Here is a 22718-nt window from a genome sequence, read left to right on the forward strand (position 1 = left end):
GTAAAGTACCTGTCTGCCAGTGCCAGAGATTTAACAGACACAGGTTCGATCACCAGGTCAGGAAGATCCCCTGGAGAAGGGCATGGTAACACATATTCTTGCCTGGAGAAGGCCATGGACAAAGGAGCTTGGCATGCTATAGTCCATAGGGTTGCACAGAGTCAGGCATGACTGGAGTGTCTGAGCATGCACACATGCACTGTTTACTTATTAAAAATTATTCTAGGGATGTCTCTGGTGGCCCAGTGGTAAGAATCCACACTCCCAATGCAGGGAGCCTGGGGTCTGATCCTTGGTCAGGGAGCTAGATCCCACATGTGGTGGTTCAGTCGGTAAGTCATGTCCGACTCTTGCAACCCCATGGACTATAGGCTGCCAGGCTCCTCTGTCCATGGGATTCTCCAGGCAAGAATACTAGAATGGGTTGCAATTTCCTTCTCCAAGGGATCTTCCTGACCCAGGGATCGAAGCCAGGTCTCCTGTATTGCAGGCGGATGTTTTACCAACTGAGCTATGAGGGAAGCCCCGGATCCCACATGTTGCAACTCAGAGTTTGCACTCTACAACTAAAAGATCCTGTGTTGGCGCAGGCAAATGAGTAAAAATAAATTAGTATCTTAAAAAAGATTATTCTAGAATGTATGCTGGAACACTGCTGGTTATCATATCCTAAGCCTTGCTAACAAAAACTAGATCATTCATATACCTATATGAAATTAGTTCTCTATTCTCACTTCTTCTGCTTTTCGGCTTTCCCATTAATACTGGATCCCCTTCCTACTGTTTGGACAATCTTCCAGTAGATTATCACCCCTTCCAAGGATCAAGGGTCTGCTGGCCTCCTTCCTGCTTGTCCCAATGAGAGTCAGAGACAGCAACCACTTCCTTGCATCACACAGCTCCAGGAAGCACCCACATGCTTTCATCTTGACACCTCATTAAGGTAACCATTGATGGGACAGCAAAATGCTACCCAGAGCGACTATGAGACAGGCTGACACCCAAGCCGTTCCTTTGTGAGCTGGGCGACTTTGTTCACAACATGACCCCACACTGCAGGGGCCTTTCATGATCTTTTCTCCAATGGTCAGATCTATTTAATTGAAAATGATTCCTCCCAGGTGGAACCCGCTAGAAAGATTTCACAAACCTGGGACACAGCGTGAGGTCAAATTGGATACTCAGATCTCGACCTTCTGGGAACACCTCACCCAATGTCCCTAAGATCTAATCAATGCTAGTTTTTGAAATTGAAATATCCCAACTCAAACCCCTCCAGACCAGAAAGTAACAATTCATTAACCATTTCTTCAATCTCTTTCTGCATAACCAGACTGAGTAGTTTTAACTCAGATCACAGAGAACTCCATCAAAGTTTTCTGGCCTAATCTGCATCACATACCTTTGTTTCAAAAAAAAAGAATTCATATTTTATGGTTTTTCATTTTTACCACCACCAACAAACATCAACAAATTTGGGTCTAAGACCTGTGAAGGTACCTATCATAATTAGCATCCAACTGTCTGCCAGCAAATGGTTTCTGATAATTAATTCGGCCATCACAGAGAAAACTGTCATGTTTCACGGGAGAAGATCAGAAGACGAGCCTTTTGCATGAAGCTGCGGTGCCATCATCGGGGGAGATGGTTCAGAGCTCGTCCCCAGGTGGGAGAATTCAGAGCCCTGAGGTGATTTAAGCCAGGAACAAGCCCAGGGTGCAGCGGTGCTGGGTCCCTTGGGCACCCAGGGAGCACCGTCACCCTTCAAAGAGCCCATTTGCCCAGTGCTCTCCACCATCAGGACCTCAGCCCTGTGTTCCCAGGAGCCGCACAATGAAAGGAAAGTAGGAAAGTGATTTTATTTTTTAAATAAAAACATGAATAAATAGCACCACCAAAGGAGGATTTCTAGAACACATCAAATTCCTCTTGGTCCACCACGACCTAAGCAACAGCTCACTAATTTTAGTTTGGCCATTTTCATTCTTTTTAAAGTCTTTATTGACTTCTGCTACAATATTATTTCTGTTTTATGTTTGGGCATTTCTGGCCATGTGGCATGTGGAATCTTAGCTCCCTGACCAGGGACTGAACCCATGCCTCCTGCACTGGAAACATGGAATCTTAACCACTGGACTGCCAGGGATGTCTCAAGCCATTTTCATTTAAAAAGTCACGCAATGATGGGACTTCCCCAGCGGCGCAGCAGTTAAGACTCTAAGCTTCCAGTGCAGGGGATTCAGGGATCAGTCCCTGGTCAGGAAACGAACATTCCATATGTCCCATGGCCAAAGAATAACTAGTAATAACAGTAAAAAGTCATGCAATTATCATACTTACATAAGCCAGAAAAGAAGAGAAAATCATCTGGTGGGGTTTTCCTGAATCCCACAGACCTCCGTTTATACAACTGGTATAAGACACTGTATTATGTCACTGAGTTACAGTCATCATGGGCCTGGGACCCCCTTTTGGTCCCCACTTTCATGCCCCTAAGGAATGAGCACTTTCTGTTTCCATTCTGATACCCCAGATCTGGCATACACAGTCCCAGCTCTGAGTGGGCACCCCAGAAATATTTACTCCCTCCCTTTCCAAGTGTGGGCCAGCTTGAGTCAAAGGACTTGGGGGGGAGTACGGGGAGCCTGCACTGACACCCCTGGCAGATGTGACAGGGCGTGCGCATCTGGAAGGGATCCAGGAGCACTGGAGCTCATCTAATTAGCTGCTGCCTTGACTGACAAGCATCTTCTCTCAGCATGGGGTCCACCCCACAAAGGATGGAGGGAAATGATGCAATGCTTATGTCTGTTACACGACCATTACATATAAAAACCTGCACTGATATGGCTTTTGCCTTCTCCGGACAATGTGAAAAAGAAAACTCACTTGATTTCCTCTCAAAAATGTTTCCCCCTACTACACAAACCAAACCAATGAAACAGACCCCTATCAGACAATAAACAACACCCCAGACTTAGAATTCTATGTCAATGACGGAAAACAAATTGCATACTAAAACCGTATGAATAAACTACTGAAAAGCCAAACCAAAACAAAACGAAGAGCCTTTTAAAACTCTTTATCCTGACTGCTCATTCTTCTCTTTTAATTGGAGGTAACCTATACCTCCCTGCTGCTGCTGCTGCTAAGTCGCTTCAGTCGTGTCCGACTCTGTGCAACCCCATAGATGGCAGCCCACCAGGTTCCCTCATCCCTGGGATTCTCCAGGCAAGAATACTGGAGTGGGTTGCCATTTCCTTCTCCAATGCATGAAAGTAAAAAGTCAAAGTGAAGTCGCTCAGTCGTGTCCAACTCCCAGCAACTCCATGGACTGCAGCCTACCAGGCTCCTCCGTCCATGGGATTCTCCAGGCAAGAGTTCTGGAATGGGGTGCCACTGCCTTCTCCATAGGGTATGACAAATAAGTTGGATGTATCTTTAAAAGCCCAGGAGACTTTTAGAAAAATAAGTCCCTACTTAGGATTCTAAGATATCTACCACTGTGTGCAGGAAGTTATAGATTAAAGCAAGCGAACTGCACCATCACCAGCATCACGTGACAGCCACATACATGCCTGACGACTGATTCTCAATGAATTTTCTAAGGCACATTGCTTGATTGGTTCTACTCTAACTTGCCTGAAAGAACCCTGAAGACAGAAATAAATGCGGAAGCTCTTATGAAACTGAAAATCTTGAATCTTCCTAGGTACAAATAAAGCTGTGTGCTAGAGCAAAACACATCCATTGTGCTGGCTACTGCTGGATAGTGGTACCACTGGATGGTTGAAACTACTCTTTCCTTTAGACCAGTTTGTTTTTGTTGTTTTTTTTTTTTGTTTTTTTAAATCCCAGGGCAAAGACTGCTGGATCAGATAATGCTTTGTAGTAGGGGGCTGTCCTGAGGACTGTGGGATGTTTAGCAGCATCCCTGGCCTCTACCCATCAGATAACATGTTAAGAAGTTAAAATAGAGATGGTCTTATCAGGTTTCAGAAGTAGGGGAGCAGGCTTCTGGGCAACTTCTAACCCCGCCTAGACGGTATGCCTGCCTGTGAGCATACCAACGGTTACCAGCAAGTCAAGCAGCACTTTAGATAAGAAAGGGAGTAGGTCTTGGAATTTTTTAAGCCCTGGGGACCTGGCCAGTGCCCAGGTGGGGCGGAGTAGGGTGATGTCTAAGGAATCTTATGACTCTTTAAAAGGTGAAACAAGCAGCATTGTAAAAGTTGAAAGAAAATCAGAGCTGCAGTTGTGCGTGTAAACTGATGATGATATCAGCTAGTGGCCTGGGATTAAAAGTGGGAGCCCGCAAAGCTGCGTCTGAAGTCTCACCATGGGGTGGACGCACTGCTTGGGACCCTTTTCCAACTCTTTTCCCAACTGGGACTCCAGACTGCTGTTACTTGGGAATTTCCAGTGCTGTTCAAGTCTGGATGTAGGTTTCGCCCAAGTTGGTTATATATACACTATATATACACCACATATATATATACACACACTATAATATGATATCTACACTATATATGTGTATATATATACATATATATGGTGATATATACACTATATATGACTTCTCTCATTTGTTTCTATTTCTTTTCTTTCAATGATTACATGTTAAAATTAAGTTAAATAATCTTCAATTAAAAATTGAAATTGTTTACTTGTGTGCAAGACGTGGTTTCTTTTTGTTAACAAATCTTTCAAACCTAAAACGAAAGTAAAACTTTCAGCAAAACATTTCAGCAGCACCCCGACCCCGTATGTGGCAACCACGAGGTCTCTGGACACTGCCAAGTGTCCCCTTGCTGATCAAGACTGTCCTGCTAGAGAATCACTGCTTTAGCATGACAAATAATGGACTTCTGAAGAGCTATGAAGCCTATAAACCCAATGTGACAAAGAAATCATCTTTATCGATCAGTATCAAGATCAATCAAGGCCACTTAGGACACAACGGTCTCCAGTTAAGGAAAAAGTTGCTTATTTGCGTTCCTACAGATCACCAAGAAAGGACAGAAATAAAATACATATGGTGCCTGTGATCCATCCACTCCTGGGGAGAGAAATAAAGCAACTAGAGAGAGGCACCACCCCTTGCTGGCTGGGAGTTTATTTCTGTTTTTAGATTTTCTCCTTGAGTGGTAGAGGTCACTGGCTGGCTTGGTGAAGTTTTACCTGGGGGAATGGTCTGGAAAACATGTGTGTTTTACAGTGAATGTGCCAAGGAGGTGAGTCCCAGGTCACTGCAGGTGACCAAGGCAGAGGGCAAGTGACCCTCAGACCAGGGTCTGACCAGGAACGCTACAGAAGGGACTCCACATGGAATCAGCATCTGGACTAACTGACCTGTAACATTCAGCTCCAAAGTGCCATGAGCCTATGAGGCTTTCACTGATCAGCTCCTCGCAGCCCCTTCTGAGAAAGCCGTGAGAAGCAAAGCCATTTGTCCTGCCCTGGGTGGGTCAGAATCTCACAACCCTGGGACCCTAAGCAGGGTCCAGGGTGATGATGGACACCAACTGGACATCTCTCTACCTTCCCCACTGATCACAGATGACTCAAGGATCCCCACCTGGTTCTGAGCTATCTCCAACTGGTTTTCTCCTCCCCACTCCTAAATCTCATTAACCCAGAAGACAAATTACACAAGTATGTGATCTCACACTGATGTTCAATCTGTCTTTTCTAGCATCCTCTATTTATCAGACGGCTTCAACCTGGTGGACCGTGACTCCTCAGTCATTGCCAAAGTCTCCCCTTCCTTATGCACTGCTGAAGTATGGGACAGGCGGCCAGGAAGTCACAGACGGAGATCAGCATCAACACACATTTCAGTTCACTGACAGATGACATCTACCGCAAGATGGCAGTGGGGCTCCTATGGTCTGAAGGAAACGAATTTTCTTTGGTCTCAGCTGGAGTAAGCTCAGGTGAATAGAACACTCACTTAGCAGTTTTGCCAAGTAACAGAAGCCAGTGTTTTGCTGTTCTAGCTTCAAAGAAAGCCACAGCCATCCAAACAGTGGATTTGTAAGCAGTTTTTTTTTTTTTGTTTTTTGGTTTTTTTTTTGGTTTGTTTGCTTGTTTTTAAACCACTCAACTGCATCTCCCAGAATTTGTTCTGATTCAACAGAATAGGCGACATCCCTGGTGGTCCAGTGGTTGGGTCTCTGTACTTCCGGTGCAGGGGACACGGGTTCAGTCCTTTGTTGGGGAACTAAGATCCCACAAGCTACACAGTGCAGCCAGTAAATAAAATCAATTACTTTTAAAACAACAGCAATGGGAGCTACTCATAGGTATACAACTTTCTGCATTAAATTCTGAGGGGAAGCCTATATCACCTTACAATGTTTTTCCTTAAAGAGTAGGTGATTTTTCACACCCATCTAGGTACCTCACAAAAGACTCATCCATTTGCCTCTGCACACCTTATGTTCTAGGTTTCCTTCCCATGTCCAGTACATTAAATACTCCTCAGTTCCTACAGAATAAAAGTTTGCAGTGATGTGGCTTTCTGTCTGTTTATTACCATGTAGTTGAATTTCACCAAAATTCACAGAATGTGGGATCTGGAAGGGGCCTTATAGATTACCTAGTTTATTTCCTCCATGTAGCTTCTGGGGAAATTGGGTCCACAGAAGTTCAGGAATATTCCTGAAATTAACTAATAACTAAGCTGAGACTCTGAATTCCTATCACCTTGCACTTTCCATTAATTACAGCTTCTTTTCTACCAAAAGGTGAAGCATTTGCCTGGTTACTTTAGCAGAACCACTTAGAAAACTGGCAGTTTCTTTCAGAATTAAATATATATATTCTACGACCCAGTGATTCTGCTTCTAGGAATTTACCCATGGGAAATGAAAACATATGTCTCTAAAGTGACTTGAAAAAGAATGTTCACAGCAGTTATATTCACAATAGCCCCAAAGTGGAGATGACATTAATGTCCAGTAGCTTACTAATGAATAAATAAATGGTAGTATATTTCTACAGTGGAACAGTGGTTATTTCTGCAGATACCCTGAGCAAATTCTCCTGGTATAAGAAGAAGGAAAAAGAGAAAGTTCTGGGACTTTCTGGTGATCCAGTGGTTAGGATGCCACACTTCTGCTACAAGGGGAACAGGTTCGATCCCTGGTTGGGGAACTAAGATCCTGTATGTCAAGGGGGTGACCAAAAATGTTTTTAAAATGTAAAAGAAATAAAAATTAAAAAAAAAAAAAAAACCACCACACAGCAAAAAGCTGAATTCTCTTGGATTAGCACTAGGAGCCCACTCTACTCCTGACTATCCTAGTTCATTTCTTCTTTTTTCTTTCTCCTAGACAACTACTTTATACCTTTTTTCCTCTCTCAAACCTCTAATACTGTAATATGTCCTCCTCCATCCTCCCTCCTGGCTGATAACCTTGCTCCTTATTTAGCTGGCAAAATACAAACACTCTAAAGAGAAGCTCCATCCAGTCCCAACACGGGTTTACCAACCTACCCACTGCTTGTACCACACACTCTGCCCTTCCTCTGGCCACTGTGGAGGAACTGCCCCAGACCCCTACCCAAGGCTGACCCCGCCCCACCCCAGATCCCTGTTCCCTGTTTGTAATAAACAAGGACATTACTGGCAGCTGACCCCTCTTCTACCTCTTCTCTTCCCCTCACCCTGATAGTCATTCCCATCATCACAAAACATGCTGCACATCTTAAAAACACCAGCTCTTTTCATAATGAATTATAGCTGATTTACAATGCTGTGCTAATTTCTGCTGTACAGCAAAGTGACTCGGTTCTACACACATGTACATCCTTTTTAATATTCTTTTCCATTACGATTTATCCCAGGAGATTGGATACAGTTCCCCATGCTATACAGTAGGACCCTGTTTACCCATCCTATATGTAATAGTTTTCATCTGCCAACCCCAAGTCCCCAGTCAATCCTTCCCCCTCTTGCCCTCCTCCTTGGCAACCACCAACCTTTTCTCTACATCTGGGAGTCTATTTCTGTTTCACAGACAGGTTCATCTGTGTTGTATTTTAGATTCCACATACAAGTGATAAGTATGGTATTTAAGATCTCCACCATGTTAAGCAAAGTGATTCAGTTATATAAATACATATATTCATTCTTCAGATTCTTTTCTCATCTAGGTTATCCCAGAATGTTGAGCAGCGTTCTCTGTGCTGTATAGTAAGTAGTCTTTGCTGGTTATCTATCTTATATATAGTAGAGTGTATATGTTCATCCCAAGCTCCTGATTCATCCCTCCCTTTCCCCTTTGATAACCGTAAGTTTGTCCTTCCCCTCAGGTTTTATTTGTTTGTTTGTTTTTAAAAAAGCTTAGACCAAGCTGAAAAAGCTGAAAGTGGAAAACAGAGGGATCATACAGATAATTATCAATCTGTATTAATATAAAGAAAAGTGATTCTAGGTGTAATTAATAAGCGACAGTGAACATTTGTAAGACAGTACAAACACAAATTGGTAAAACCACTTAAATGAACACTCGGATCAGCCATAGATTAACGATTCCCTTTCTCTCTTTTTCAATATTTACTTATTTATTTGGCTGTGTTGGGTCTCATTTGCGGCTCACGCAGTCTTTGTTGCGGGGCCCAGATTCTCTAGCTGTGGCATGTGGGCTCAGTAGTTGTGGCACTTAGGCATAGTTGCCCCAGGCACGTGGCATCTTAGTTCCTTGCCCAGGAACAGCACCTGAGTGCCCTGCATTGCACGGTGGATTCTTAACCACTGGACCACCAGGGAAGTCCCTAACGATTCATTTTCCGTAACTTGTAATATGGGCCCTCAAACAAAGCAGAGATTTTCCCAGCACAAAGGAAAGTGGAGTAGGAAGAAAAAAGGATTCAGAGAGATCACTAGACTCCAAACAATGAACGACTCAGCCATGTCATTTCTCTGACCCTCTATTTACAGTGAGATCAAAGGAGAAAAATAATCATAGCCTGTTGCATGTTTCTGGTCCTTATGGCTTGAAACGCATAGGAACGTGCATCACTTCTTCCTCTACCTTGAGAAAATCTGTGTCATGGCCAGAACAGTGTGACTGTTCTGAATAGGTTTTATGTATTTTTATTTGTCTGTTTTATAGAGAAAGAACATGGAGGGAAGACACGCTTCCAAAGAGGGTCCTCTGGTCAACAAAGTTTCAGAAATGCTGCACTATGTCTGGCCCGGCAGGACACCAGAGATGAACATGTACATATCAGAGAACAGTTTTCCCAAGGTTTCTCAAGTTTGTCTGAACATAAAACACTCTTTTTTTGGCTTATAGGCGATTAATATCTTTGCATCTTAGACAGATCCCTCTAGTCGGAAGCTTCTGCAGCATCACTTCCTGGCTTCAAAAGACCTTCCAGAACTGAAGCCCCAGGTGGGTTTATGCTTTGACATGAAATCTTCACGAAAATGACAAGTCTAAACTAGCCCCGTGCCTGCTGTCCAGTCAGTGAGCCTGAGCTTCCTGGCTTCTGCGAAAGGACAGGGGCCCGGGGTGTTCTCACGGGAACCCTGGGCAAGGTTAGTTTTGGATGCTGTCTCTGAAATGGCCATGGACGCCCAGAGGTGAGAATGCCCAGGAGCTTGGCAAAACCTGAGCTGCAGTGTGCTGCACATGCCATTAAAATACACACAGCTCAGTCGAGTCCAGATAACAGCTTGTGACACGCCCCGAGGCCTGGCGGGATAGGTGGGTGGTGCTGGGGGAGGGGGGCTGAGCAGAAAATGCTACAGCAGAGCATGAATTCAGATTTCACAACTGGAAGAATAGATGCAGACACCTTGCTGGTCAATTCATGCTAATTTTAAACACGTGTGAAGTTACTGTGATTCATAAATGACTTGGTGAGACCCAGATGTGGCCTCCACTGACACAACATGATGCGCTGTAAAATGATCTCATTATTGAAAGCATCCTTTGATGCAAAAGGCTCTTGGACAGATAGCTGGATGCGACCCTGAAGGGCTCTGTTCCTCTTGATGAGCACTAATGTACGGGTAAATTTATTTCTTTGGTGTTGGGCGAATGGACGTTCTGAACTCATTATGAATAAATTATTAAGTTATAAAACACCATTGCTAATAAAACTGGAGCTACAGTAAGAAATGTGATTAAAAATCACACATGGCTGTGACCTATTAAACAATAATACATTAATTCATAAAGCTGTATGCAGCTTACCCAGTTACTATAATTAAAATATGCTTCATCACTAATTGCCTCACCAATCCTTAAATTTCCCCAAAACTGTTTGCGATTGATGACCAAACAGTGGCTATGGCGATGCTAAGTCTTCTGATCCTGGTAACTAAGACAAAAACCTTTGTAATTAAAAAAACACTTTATCACTGTCCTAATGCAATCCTGTTGATGAGACACAGATTTTCAGCTCACAAATATTTTGGTAAAATTAATGTGTCTAAAGGCAGAAAAAAAAAATCCATGTGCAGAAATTGAAGGGAATAACAATGTTTCCCATATTTCTGCCAACATATTAACAAATACAGCAAAAAAGAGCCTTGATATGTCATTTGCTGACGGATGAGAGTGGGGTGAAGACTCAAGCACGGGAATTTTATTGCTGGAGACATTTTCATCTGCAGCCAAATCACCAGGGAAACACTTTGTCAAACAACTTCATTCTGCAGGGGGATCTGGTGACAATATCGGCATCCTAAGAATTTGTTCAGGTTTTTCCGATTGCATCTACCTGTCTGTGCCCGGAAATATTTACAGCAACACCGCAATTCATGCAGACATGCGGTTTAGTGCCTGGAAGCCACCTAGCCGGCTCGTGTTTCATCTCACCAGCGAGTTCAAAATATGTGCTCTCGAGTTGTATGCTTTTCATATAAATGAGACAATATATTTTAGGAAGGCTTCGTATCAACCCCTTGTTTCATATTAATAGGAACTGATCTAGCATCTGGTACCTACAAAGTTATGGATTGAAGTATCTTCACAAGCACCCAAGCTTTCTGCCTGGGTTCCACCAGCAAGTTAGGAAAATTATGAGAAGGAAAGAGAAAGAGAGGGGGGTGGGAAGAGGCAGGGAAGGAGGAGAGGCGTGAAAAAGAGAGGTGTGGGGAAGAGAGGAGAAAGGGGGAGGGCAGAACACAGGGCCTGTTGAATTCTGGTTATAAATGGCACCCCACTCCAGGACTATTGCCTGGAAAATCCCATGGACAGAGGAGCCTGGTAGGCTACAGTCCATGGGGTCGCAAAGAGTCAGACACAACTGAGCAACTTCACGTATCTATTTTTGACTTAACTTTTTATTTTATACTGGAATATATAGTTTATAATAATGTTGTGTTTCAGGTGTACAGCAAAGTGATTCAGTTATACATATACAGCTACTTTCAATTTTTATTTTTTTAAGTTTTTTTAAAAAATATGGATCAATTTTAAAGCCTTTATTAAATTTGTTACAATACTGCTTCTGTTTTATGTTGTGGTTTTCTGGCCATGAGGCATGTGGGATCTTAGTTACTCAACCAGGAATCAAACCCACATCCCCTGCATTGGAAGACAAAGTCTTACCCACTGGACCACCAGGGAAGGCCCTCAACTTTAGATCCTGTATTTATTTTGCCTGCTGTGGGAGCATAACCCCCAAATAATTCTTGACACTTCACTTGCCCTCCTGTCCAGCTTTCACAGAAGCACTGCCAAGTTCTCAGCCCCGAGTCGCTTTCTCAACCTCTCCATCACTTCCCTGGTTCAGGCTACGCACCCAGGCCCCTGAGACAGCCCAGCTATGGGTCTCTCCACTTCCACTGGCTCCTCTCCTCTGTTCTATACATGGAACTAAAGTGATCTTTTTCCAACGTGATTCTAATCACACCACTGGCCTTTCACACTTGGCATTTCCCTTTGCTCTGGCATAAAAATCCTCAAGGTGGGCTAGCAGGTGGCATGAGGTGGTCCCCTCATTTAGCATTTTGACTTCACCTGGAACTCCTCTCCCTGCTCCAAGCACAGTCAACTTCTTCAATGGGCCGTGCTCTCTGTGGCCAAAAGGCCTTTGCATGTGTGGCCATCTCTGCCAGAAACATCCTTCCAGGCGCCCCCTGGACACCCTTCACCCTTCTCATTCATCCCTTCAGCTGGTTAGCGCTGTGGTTCAGCCATCGAGGGGTCTGGTACAAGCCCACCCAGCATGGTGTGCTCTTCCTTTGCCACACTCACTGAGGTGTATGATACACGTCTGTTGATGAGCCCATGTGATCCGGGTGTGGTTCCCTTACTGCACTGTGCAGGTCACGTGGGCAGGGGACACAGCTAACTTTAGGCACCTCTGAATCCCTTGGCTGATGGTCTGTCATGAACATAAAACAGGGGCTCCAGCAATACAGGCGTGGGAATGGACCTCAACAACGGGTCCTGTCATTGTGTTAACACTAGGCGAGAGGATGTGCGAAATCCTTGCCCAGCATCAGCACCACAAAGTCTAGGCTCTGCAGGGCCACGTGAGGAAGCACTTCACAGGACAACCCGCTGCAGCTGATGGTTTATGTTATCAGGTTTTAATCCCCTCTCAAAACAGAGAGTAGAATCTAAAAAAGAATTTTAAAAGGTCACCCACAAACAGATACTCCTAAACAAGGTAGTGCTTGTTGTAATAACATCTTTTTTTAAAAAGTTTTTTTTTTTGATGTGGATCATTTTTAAAGTCTTTACTGATTTTGTTACAATATCGCTTCTGCTTTATGTTTGGCTTTTTGACCCTGAGGAGTATGAGACCTTAGTTCTCCAACCAGGGCTCAAACCCATACCCTCTGCATTGAAAGGTGAAGTCCTAACCACTGGGCAGCCAGGGAAGTCCCAGTAACCACACCTTTATTAGAATAATCAGAGTGAGAACCTGGGTCTGCCTGTGAGTAGACCTGGCTTTTAGGGCTGAGACCACAAACCCGCTCCCACGGCAAAGGGCCAGATAGTCTCCAGCCCGGCAGAGATGGCTTCCTGTAAGCTGGCTGCTACCTAAGTCTCACAAGAGTCCTAGGTAATTCCTTCCATCTCTAACAGTCTAAGGCACAGCTCACTTTTGCAAACTTGGCATTCTGTATTTATCTGAATGGAGCAATAACATCCTGCTCTGGAGTTCTCGATTACATGGAAGAGCGATGGATGTCAGACTGCCTGGAGTCTAATTCTGACTTCCTCTGTCACCTAGCACATTACCTGATGATAGAGAAGAATGCTAATGTGTTCACTTTCTCTAATATCATTACTGGGACCAGTTAGATGGGATGGGCAAAGGCAGGGAGGTAGGAGATGTGGGGAAGAAGCAAGGGACAAGATCACAGGTGGTCTGGAAAACCCAAGACTGAATTACCCAGAAAAGTTGTAAAATAACGAAGCACTGGGACTTCCGTGGTGGCCCAGTGGCTAAGACTCCACGCTCCCAATGCAGGGGGGTCCAAGTCTGACCCCTGGTCAGGAAACTAGATCCCGTACGCCACAACTAAGGCCTGGTGCAGCCACAAGAAATAAATTAATTAATCAAGAACAAAACAAACAAAAACACAAAGCACTGCTCTGGGGAGATGCACAGAGGGCATCTTACAGGTAAAACTGCACCAAAGCCAGCCTTTGACTCTGGGCTCCGGTGAGCAACAGAAACCTACCACCAGCTTTAAAATCTGGGTTTCTTACTTTTTTCCAACAAGGATTTTTCACAGAGTATCTGCTGCATGCTGACAGTGAGCCACTTTCCTTTGTCTTAAATTTTCTGGCCATTAATTATATCCAGGATGGCACGTTTTCATATGGTGAGTAAACAAAGAGACATCATTCTTAGCTTTGGAGGAATATCAGTGTTATGTAAAATCAGACCATTAGTCTTGAAAGCTATAACATTCTTTTCTCTTCATACAAATATTCTCTAAAAGGATCCTGAAATAATTTATTTTGTAAAAGCCGTCATCTTAAACCTATTTCCAAAAGACTAACAGCCGTTTAGAACAAAATCCTTGTGGATTCTCTATTTCGAATTTATATATGATTCTTTGCTAGTCTCCAGATTTCAAATATTTATGCTTTTCTGTGCTTGTTAGAAGTCAGGTTTACCAGGATATAATTTACACACGAAAATTTCATGCTCGCTCTACAAACAATAAGCCCAAATAAAAATGCATCAATCCTTTAAAATCGAAACACTAATTCTAAGAGGTAAAATCATAAAAAGAACTTTTGATCAGTGCATGTGTTCACTGCTTAATTAACTCAGGAGACAAAAACCAGTGATTAGTATTTTCATTATGAAGGGATTTAAAAACAGGATGGCTATTCAGAGGTACAACCATGGAGGACAGTTAAAGGTCAAGATATGGCATGAGAAGTGAGTCCAGTAATGCCTGACCATGTGTCCAGATTCGTCTGGACAATGTCAAATGTGTAACGATGATTTACAGAAAACGACCACAGGTGTGATCTGTTACTGAGAAGAGAAATACCATGAGTGCCTTAAAAATGATGGCTACCTTTTACTTCAGAGGGGTTTTTTGGTGGACACTTGAAGGTACGAAGATTATTTTCAGTGTGTGAATAAAGCTCATTTATGAAGGAATTCATTCAATAAGCTAGTTCAGCATTTTATGGACCAACGCTACATGCATGATAATACATGAACAACTTAAAATATACAAATTTTATATCTATATAAAAATATTAGGCTTAGTCACAAGTATATGGTGAATTCTTGTTACCTTATTCCTCCCCCTTGCAAGAATTATAATAAACTTCTGTACCTAAATTCATTCCCACCCAAATAATATAAAAGTGTGTGTGCATGCTCAGTCACTAAGTCGTGTCCGACTCTTTGCAACCCCATGGACTGTAGCCCCCCAGGCTCCTCTGTCCACAGGATTTCCCAGGCAAGAGTACTGGAGTGGGTTGCCATTTCCTACTCCAGGGGATCTTCCCGACCCAGGGATCGAACTTGTGTCTCCTGTATCAGCAGGTGGATTATTCACCACTGAGCCACTAGTTCAGTTCAGTTGCCCAGCTGTGTCCCGACTCCCTGTGACCCCATGAACAAGCCACTAGGGAAGCCAATGTAAACGTGATCAATATATTAATATAAATTGACCTACAGTTATTTTTTTTTTTGACCCATAGTTACTGACCCTTCGGCTAGATGTATTAACTGTGTGACTGTGGAAACCTTCCCTAACTTCTCTGTGCCTCAGTTTCTAAAACTAGTCACAGGGATAATAAGAGCACCTGCCTTCCACGGCTGTCCACCAGCTAAGCTAGAAAATACAAACCCAGTTCTCTCCTTCTGCCCCCATCTGGGCCTGGCACAGCCCAGCCTTCAATAAACACAAGCTGCGGGGATTATTATCAATAACTTACCCACTACCCACTCAAATGCGGACGACTGACAAATCATACAGGAAGTTCATGCCTTCAGAGTGAGTTATCACCACAATCAAAATGCTCCCTGATAGTCTGAGGGATCTGAATTTAAACACACTTCCTTCCCACTAAGAAGATTTAACCACAAAGACAGTAACTGTAGGCACCATGACTGGTGTGTCCCATGTGTCAGGGGCTCTGCCCTGTGCATTTCACATCCTTTCTTATTTATCCTCACAGCAGCCCTGGAATGCATGGAGATGTACAGATTTTCCATGCTACCAAAAAGATAAAAGAGAAGTTAAAGAACAACTCAAGGTCATGCACCTAAAAAATGGTGATGCCAGAATCAAAACCAGACTCTGTCTCCGAGCGGAATGAGCTGCCATGCAGAGTGTAAGGTTGCCATTTTTGCATGCTAAGTGGGTCTGCCAAAAGAAGAAGAGGAATATTTACGGTGAACTGCAGAGTAATATCCAAAGCACTAGGAATGAAAGTTTTCCCAATGTTATTAATAAAAGTAACTTTTAAAGCCAAGAATACATATTGTGATAGGTTAAATTCATTTAAGAAAACATGGATGCAAATAACTGAGCTTTAATTATTTCATGGCATTCTTGCAACAGCCTTTTTTTTTTTCATGAAAGCCTTTCAGAAAACCCTTTGTTTCTGATCTAATCTTACCCTAGAGGAAAAGAAAATTAAAACAATTTTAATAGCTCTGATTTCTTAGGACCCTCTTTTGAGGGGAAAAAAACCCAAATCAGTGATGTTGGAAAGGCTCCAGAAGTTTCAAGGTACAAATCTCTTTTTCCTTAAGCCATCAGGTGTCATAACTAATGAGCAAAATCAGTTTATATGGTTTTTGAGACTAACCTGTCCAAGTTGCAAATTCACTATAGGCAGACCTCATTTCAGTGTACTTTCCTGTACTGCATGTGGCAGATATTGCATTTTTTACAAACAGAAAGTTTGTGGTAACTCTGCATTGTCAGATGATGCTCAACATTTCTCAGCAATAAAAATTTTTAAATGAAGTTATATACTTTTTTAGACAAAATGCTACTGTACATTTACTAGACTATGTACAGTATAAATGTAACTTTTATTTGCCCTGGGAGACCAAAAAACTCGTGAGACTTGCTTTATTGTGATATTTGCTTAACTGTGGTTGTCTGGAACTGAACCTGCACTATCTCCAAGGTGTGCCTGTAAACATGAAGGATTTGAGCCAATCAAGGATACACTAAGTCACTTATATTGTAGAGCTTTTAGGGACAATCTCAGAAAGTCTTTAAGAGGCAGCATTTTTCTAAGTGAGGTATAGTACAGAAAGTGGTTTTCCTTGCATGTTTCACAGAAGCTGATCTTTTCACCAAAATCATCATAAAAGCTATCAGAAAAAGAATACTGAAAACAAACAAAACCACCTGAAAGTTTAAACACTGAATCACAGACAAAAGGTACTGTATTTCTGAAAGGTACCGTCCTTCATGTTTGCTAAGGACCAAGAGACGTCATTTCATATGTTGTAAAGTGAAGATGACAAATCACATTCTTTTTCCAAAAGGAATTTTTTTTCCCCCAGATATAAACTTGGCACTAAAAGGGATTCTCATGTGCACTCCAAAATAACAACAATAACAACCACAAAAGCACTTCTCGGACCAAATGGGCACAGCTCTTGTTCAGCTGCTTTGTAGCATCTGGCCCTGTCTTATTTGATATGAGAAAGTCCTTTCCCCAATAAGGAGGGTGGTCAAAAGGAACAAGATGCCAGGTCAGGGGTGTTGTGTTAAACCTTCGCCTAAAACACCTAAGATGTCAAGAATGAAGACCCACACTGGACAATGACTGCTCTTAGCACAGTCAGGAATCAAGTCTCTCCATCCTTACTGCCCCCTTTTGGTTCAATGCCTAAAACATAATTGTTCACCAGAAATTAATACCATCTCCATGACTTTTTTTACTGGGACCAATAGCAGAATTGAACCCTTCCTCCCAAGTATCCCTGTTCTCTGTCCACACTTTCTTCCAATATATTTCCCCAAAGACTGATTTTTTTTTTTCCTTCCTTCTACCCTGTAATGGCAAGGAGGCAGGTCTCAAAGCTATTTCCAGCTTCAGGGCTCAGTATAGACATGACACATGTTAGTACATGGGTAGCAATCATCAGTTTGTAAGATGATGTAACCAACACTATTAAAGCCAGAGAATGAGCATATAAAAGGATGCTCAGTGTCACAGCCATTAGGGAAATGCAAATTAAAGCCACAATGAGCTGATATTTCACACCCACCAGGACAGCTAGGATGGGTATCATCAGATAACAACATGTGTTGACCAGGATATGGCAACACTGACATCCTCAGACATCACTGGTGGGAATAAAATAGGGTGCAGGAGCTTGGAGGACAGTCTTGTGGTTAAAAGCAATTCCATTCCTAGGCATACACCCAAGAGAACTGAAAATACATCTGCATGGAAACATGTACACAAGTGTTCACAGCAGTAATATTCACAGCCAAAAAAGTGAAAACAACATAAACACCTACCCACTGATAGATGGTTCAAGAAAACGGGGCTGAACCACACAAGGGGATGTTATTTGGCCATAAAAAGGGAATGACCCACCAATAACACAACATGGACCCTGAACCATAAAAACATTATGTTGAAGTGAAAGAAGCTAATCACAAAGGATAAATGATTCCATTTTTATCAAATGTCCAGAGTAGGGAAATGTCTAGAGATGGATTAGTGGCTGCCAAAGCTGAAGAAAGGAGTGAGTGCGATGCTAAGAAGTATGGTTTTTATTTTTTCTTTCTTAATTTTTAAGGCTTCCCTGGTGGCTCAGATGGTAAAGCGTCTGCCTGCAATGCGGGAGACCCAGGTTCAATTCCTGGGTTGGGAAGATCCCCTGGAGAAGGAAATGGCAATCCACTCCAGCACTCTTGCCTGGAAAATCCCATGGACGGAGGAGCCTGATAGGCTACAGTCCATGGGGTCACAAAGAGTCGGACATGACTGGGCGACTTCACTCACTCACTCATAGTTGCTTTACAATACTGTGTTAAGTTTCTGCTGTACAGGAACACCTATCTGCTGTACAGACACAAAGTAAATCAGCTATACATATACTTACATTCCCTCTTCCTTAGATTTCCTTCCCATTTAGGTCGTCATAGAGCATTGAGTAGAGTTCCCTGTGCTATATATAGAAAAATGAAGTGAAGGTTCTAACTGTCTATTTTATACATAGTATCAATAGTGTATATATGTCAATCCCAATCTTCCAATTCCTCCCTCTCCTTCCTCCCCCTTGGTACCCATACATTTGTTCTCTACACAAGAGGTGTGAGTCTTGAGGTAATAAAAATATTCTATTACTCTTGTGATGATGGATGCAATCTCTATGAATCTATTACAAGTCACTGAATTATACAGTCTGAATGGGTGAATTGTATGGTGGGTGCATTTTATCTCAATTAAAACCAATTAAGAAAACCCAATAATACGTAGTAGGATCATTGGACTATTCTTTGACTGGCATATAAGCAGGGGCTGGACCAGTCACTAAACTATGCAGTGATATCAGAATGAAGTCTCTCTGAATCACTTTTCTTTAGTCTCTCAAAGACTGATCATTTTGGGGAAACTAAAGAAAGCTGAGTGCCGAAGGATTCATGTTTCTGAACTGTGGTGTTGGAGAAGACTCTTGAGAGTCCCCTGGACTGCAAGGAGATCCAACCAGTCAATCCTACAGGAAATCAGTCCTGAATATTCACTGGAAGGACTGATGCTGAAGCTGAAACTCTAATAGTTTGGCTACCTGATGCAAAGAACTGACTCATTGGAAAAGACCCTGATGCTGGGAAAGATTGAAGGCAGGAGGAGAAGAGGACGCCAGAGGATGAAATGGTTGGATGGCATCACCGACTCAATGAACATGAATTTGAGTAAACTCCAGGAGTTGGCAATGGACAGGGAGGCCTGGCATGCTGCAGGCCATGGGGTTGCAAAGAGTCGGACATGACTGAGCGACTGAACTGAAGGCAGTTCAAAGACTATCAAGTCAATCAAGGTCAGCTACTCTGACATCTCAGAACCTGACTGATTTGATGACTTTCTAGATAGACTGCTTGTTACTCTTCTTCCTCCTGTTGCTGGTAAGGATATGTCAAACCTTGTTACAAGCCTCCAAATTAGAGACACTTACAGGAGTTAAAGATGACCAATTAGTCAAATTTATAATTTGTTTGAAGAAGCAAGAAAGAAACAGTACCAAGGGGGAAACTTATCCAGATGGCTATAACAAACAAAAATTCTTTTTTTTTTTTTTTTTGTGAAATGAACTAGGAAATTAAATGATTGGCTCTCATATCTCAAAGTAACGACTTACAAAGAATTAAATTTACTTGGAATATATACAGAAGATTCAGAACAAGTTTCCATAATTCACACTCTACTGCTGAAAAGCAAGATACTGTTTTTTAATTGCTAACTTCACTTAACTATTTAAAAACTATTTAAATTTGCCCAAGTCACAAAATATGAAAGCATTAGTTATGGCAGATGATATTTAGATTTATTTACAAAGAAAGACTTTCCTGTTGTATATTCATTTTCCACTTCCTACTAAGAATCCTATAAAATGAGATTCTGTTCTGAGACTTTTCAAATAGTTAACGGAAACCCATTTAAACATTTCTCCAAAAAACACCATGAGAACCTGACGAACTTGCTTCATCAAAGATTTAAACAATCTCATCTTTATTTATATTTTTGAGCCATCCATGTAGCTTTAACTTAAAAAGGTTTTCATCAAATTTATTCATAAGTAAGACAAATACCCTAACAAAATGCAGATTATAACTGGCCCCTGTGAATCACAAAGACACAGTTTTCAGCATGTGTAAAAACTGGGAATTAAATTACTCTCCTTCTAGGAGATATCCATCTTATTTTTTCAATATCCAAACAACTGGGATAACTGATTTATCCAAATCAATTAACAAAATTAAAAAGGATGAAAACATTCAAAGGAGAGAATCTTATCAGTATTTAAAAAGAAATATTGAACCTGAAAGAATCTTAACACAGCTCTGCAAATCTTAAGAGGGACTTAAAATTAGAGCCAATAAAAGAAGAAAAAATAAATTAAAAAAATTTAACTTTCTTATGTAGGAGAGGGACAAAAAGAAAGAAAATGAAATCAGAGGCTTTGTAACCACTATCGTGCAGATCAAGACAGGGGAAAATGCCAAACAGAATGATCACCTTCTGTCTTCCTTATGAAGTTCTTTAGAGGCAAGCTGGGGCAGTTGAACAAACCAAATTCTCTGCTCAATTCAGTATGAAAATCCTCTGCAGAAAAAGAATGCAACTACTATCTTCAAAAATCATTAACATTTGACTAACATCTCAAGTTCACTGGCTATCACTCCTTAATCTTGATTGAGATGAAATTTTAAGACACATAAGCACATTTACTGGAAACAAACAAACCCATTCTAATAAAGTATAAAGTAAATTCTCAACTCCCCACTATCATCACTTTTATAGTATAAAACACTATTTTTGGACTTCTGTTGAAAAAAAAACAAACCAAACAGATTGAAAACCTCAAATTCCACTTTCTCCAAAGGATGAATTAGGACCAGGCACCTCTCATTACGGAATAACATACTTGTAGACTGTTTTTCAAAATTATACATATGCAATTATCTTATTAATTTTAGCAATAATTAATTTTCTCCTTCCCTCAGGCTCAATCCATAATAATGGAGTAATGCTAATACAAATCTAAACTAAAACATCCAGGCATGTCCAGTCTGCAAAAGCAGAGACTGTCTCTTTAGCTCACTGTGGTTATTTTTTAAATTCCCTATATTTGCAGACACATCACAAGACTGACAGGGAGATAAATAAGCTCATAGTTTCATTAATCGTCTGTTACAGCAGAGGTTTAAATGAAGATGACACAGTAGCACCACTAAGCAGGATTTTGACACTTTTCTTCCTACACAAAATGCTACTGACCTATTGTCAATGTTTACCAAACATGGCACACAGCTGGGGCTTCTGAGGTATTTATTACTGTTATTGATAAAGACAATGATAAAGGTATCTTTTGAGAACAGACTCATACGTAGAAAGATACATTAAAGAAAGAGGCACAATGGTTAAGAACTGAGTTTAAATTATCAATAAGGAGTCCTGAAAAACTTTTTATGGTTTTATCTGAAAAGAGAACACAGTGAATTTTTCATAACATATATTTCATTCGTGTGTTTAATATTTACAACTGACACATACAATTTATTAACAAAAATGTGGACTCTGGAATTTACTTAGTTTGATTTACTCTAACCGTCTTTATTAGATAAATTAATTTATTTTCACATATCCAAGATGATCTTCTCCACATGAATTTTTACTACAAAATAGTTTAAAAATTTAAATGCTATATGCATCAGTTTTTTACTACTGAGCTATCATGTTTCTTTTTATGTATTTATAAAACTTATTTTTCAAGTTTATGTCAAACAAGGCCTATATGATTGAATCCATGATCTGAAATAATCTCTTTTTTTCTTTCTAGATTAAAAGATGCTCTGTGTTTAATGATGAAATGTTCATTTATTTGGCCAACTTTTCATCTAAAATTTATTTGAGGAAAAGCCAGTTCAAATTTACATTATTTGAAGGGAAAATGCCAAATGCTTGCCCTTCAATATTATTATTATTTTTTTTTACCTTCCTTTAGCATAAGCATATAAATTCTCAGTGTCACTGCTGCTGAGTTTCCCTGCTATTTTTATTTTCTACTGACAGAATATTCAAAGCTGACAAATGTTGGAGAACAGACATAGTTATTAAAAGCTTCAATTTACAGCAAATAGTGACAGTTTGCTTTTGCTGCTCATAAAGTAAAATCAAAGAGGTGTAAATACACAAGAAAGGTGGAACAAACATACTTCAGATACTTTTTTTAAAAAACAGTTCCGATAAGCAATGCTCATTTGAAATACTATTCAAAAATATTAGTTCAGGTATCAAATCACAGAGTAAAAATAGAATGATGGCTGGCAACTTTCAGTACTTTAAAAACTTCACTTATGAGTATCTCTTATATCTAAGGAAGGCTTTTAAAAAAATGACAAAGAGTTGACTTAAAATAGAAGATGGAGAGTTTCAAACTAACCAAGAACCACTTATTTGCAAGAAAAAAAGAAAAAAGAAGAAAATAAACAAGATATGTCCACTGAACAAGAATGGCTGGCATGGCAATGAGATGGATTTCCTCCTATTGACAATAAC

The 22718-nt window shown here is 41.2% G+C and overlaps 1 protein-coding gene and 1 non-coding gene across 5 annotated transcripts in view; one reads left to right on the forward strand and one right to left on the reverse strand.

The window, feature by feature from the left end:
- RSU1 (Ras suppressor protein 1) overlaps positions 1-22718 on the reverse strand; it is a 208348-nt gene that overhangs the window by 38051 nt on the left and 147579 nt on the right. The window lies entirely within an intron of this gene.
- TRNAC-GCA (transfer RNA cysteine (anticodon GCA)) lies at positions 18238-18309 on the forward strand. The gene has a single exon. It is a non-coding gene; the product is annotated as a tRNA-Cys (tRNA).

This window comes from Ovis canadensis, chromosome 13 (assembly GCF_042477335.2).
Source record: "Ovis canadensis isolate MfBH-ARS-UI-01 breed Bighorn chromosome 13, ARS-UI_OviCan_v2, whole genome shotgun sequence".
NCBI lineage: Eukaryota > Metazoa > Chordata > Mammalia > Artiodactyla > Bovidae > Ovis > Ovis canadensis.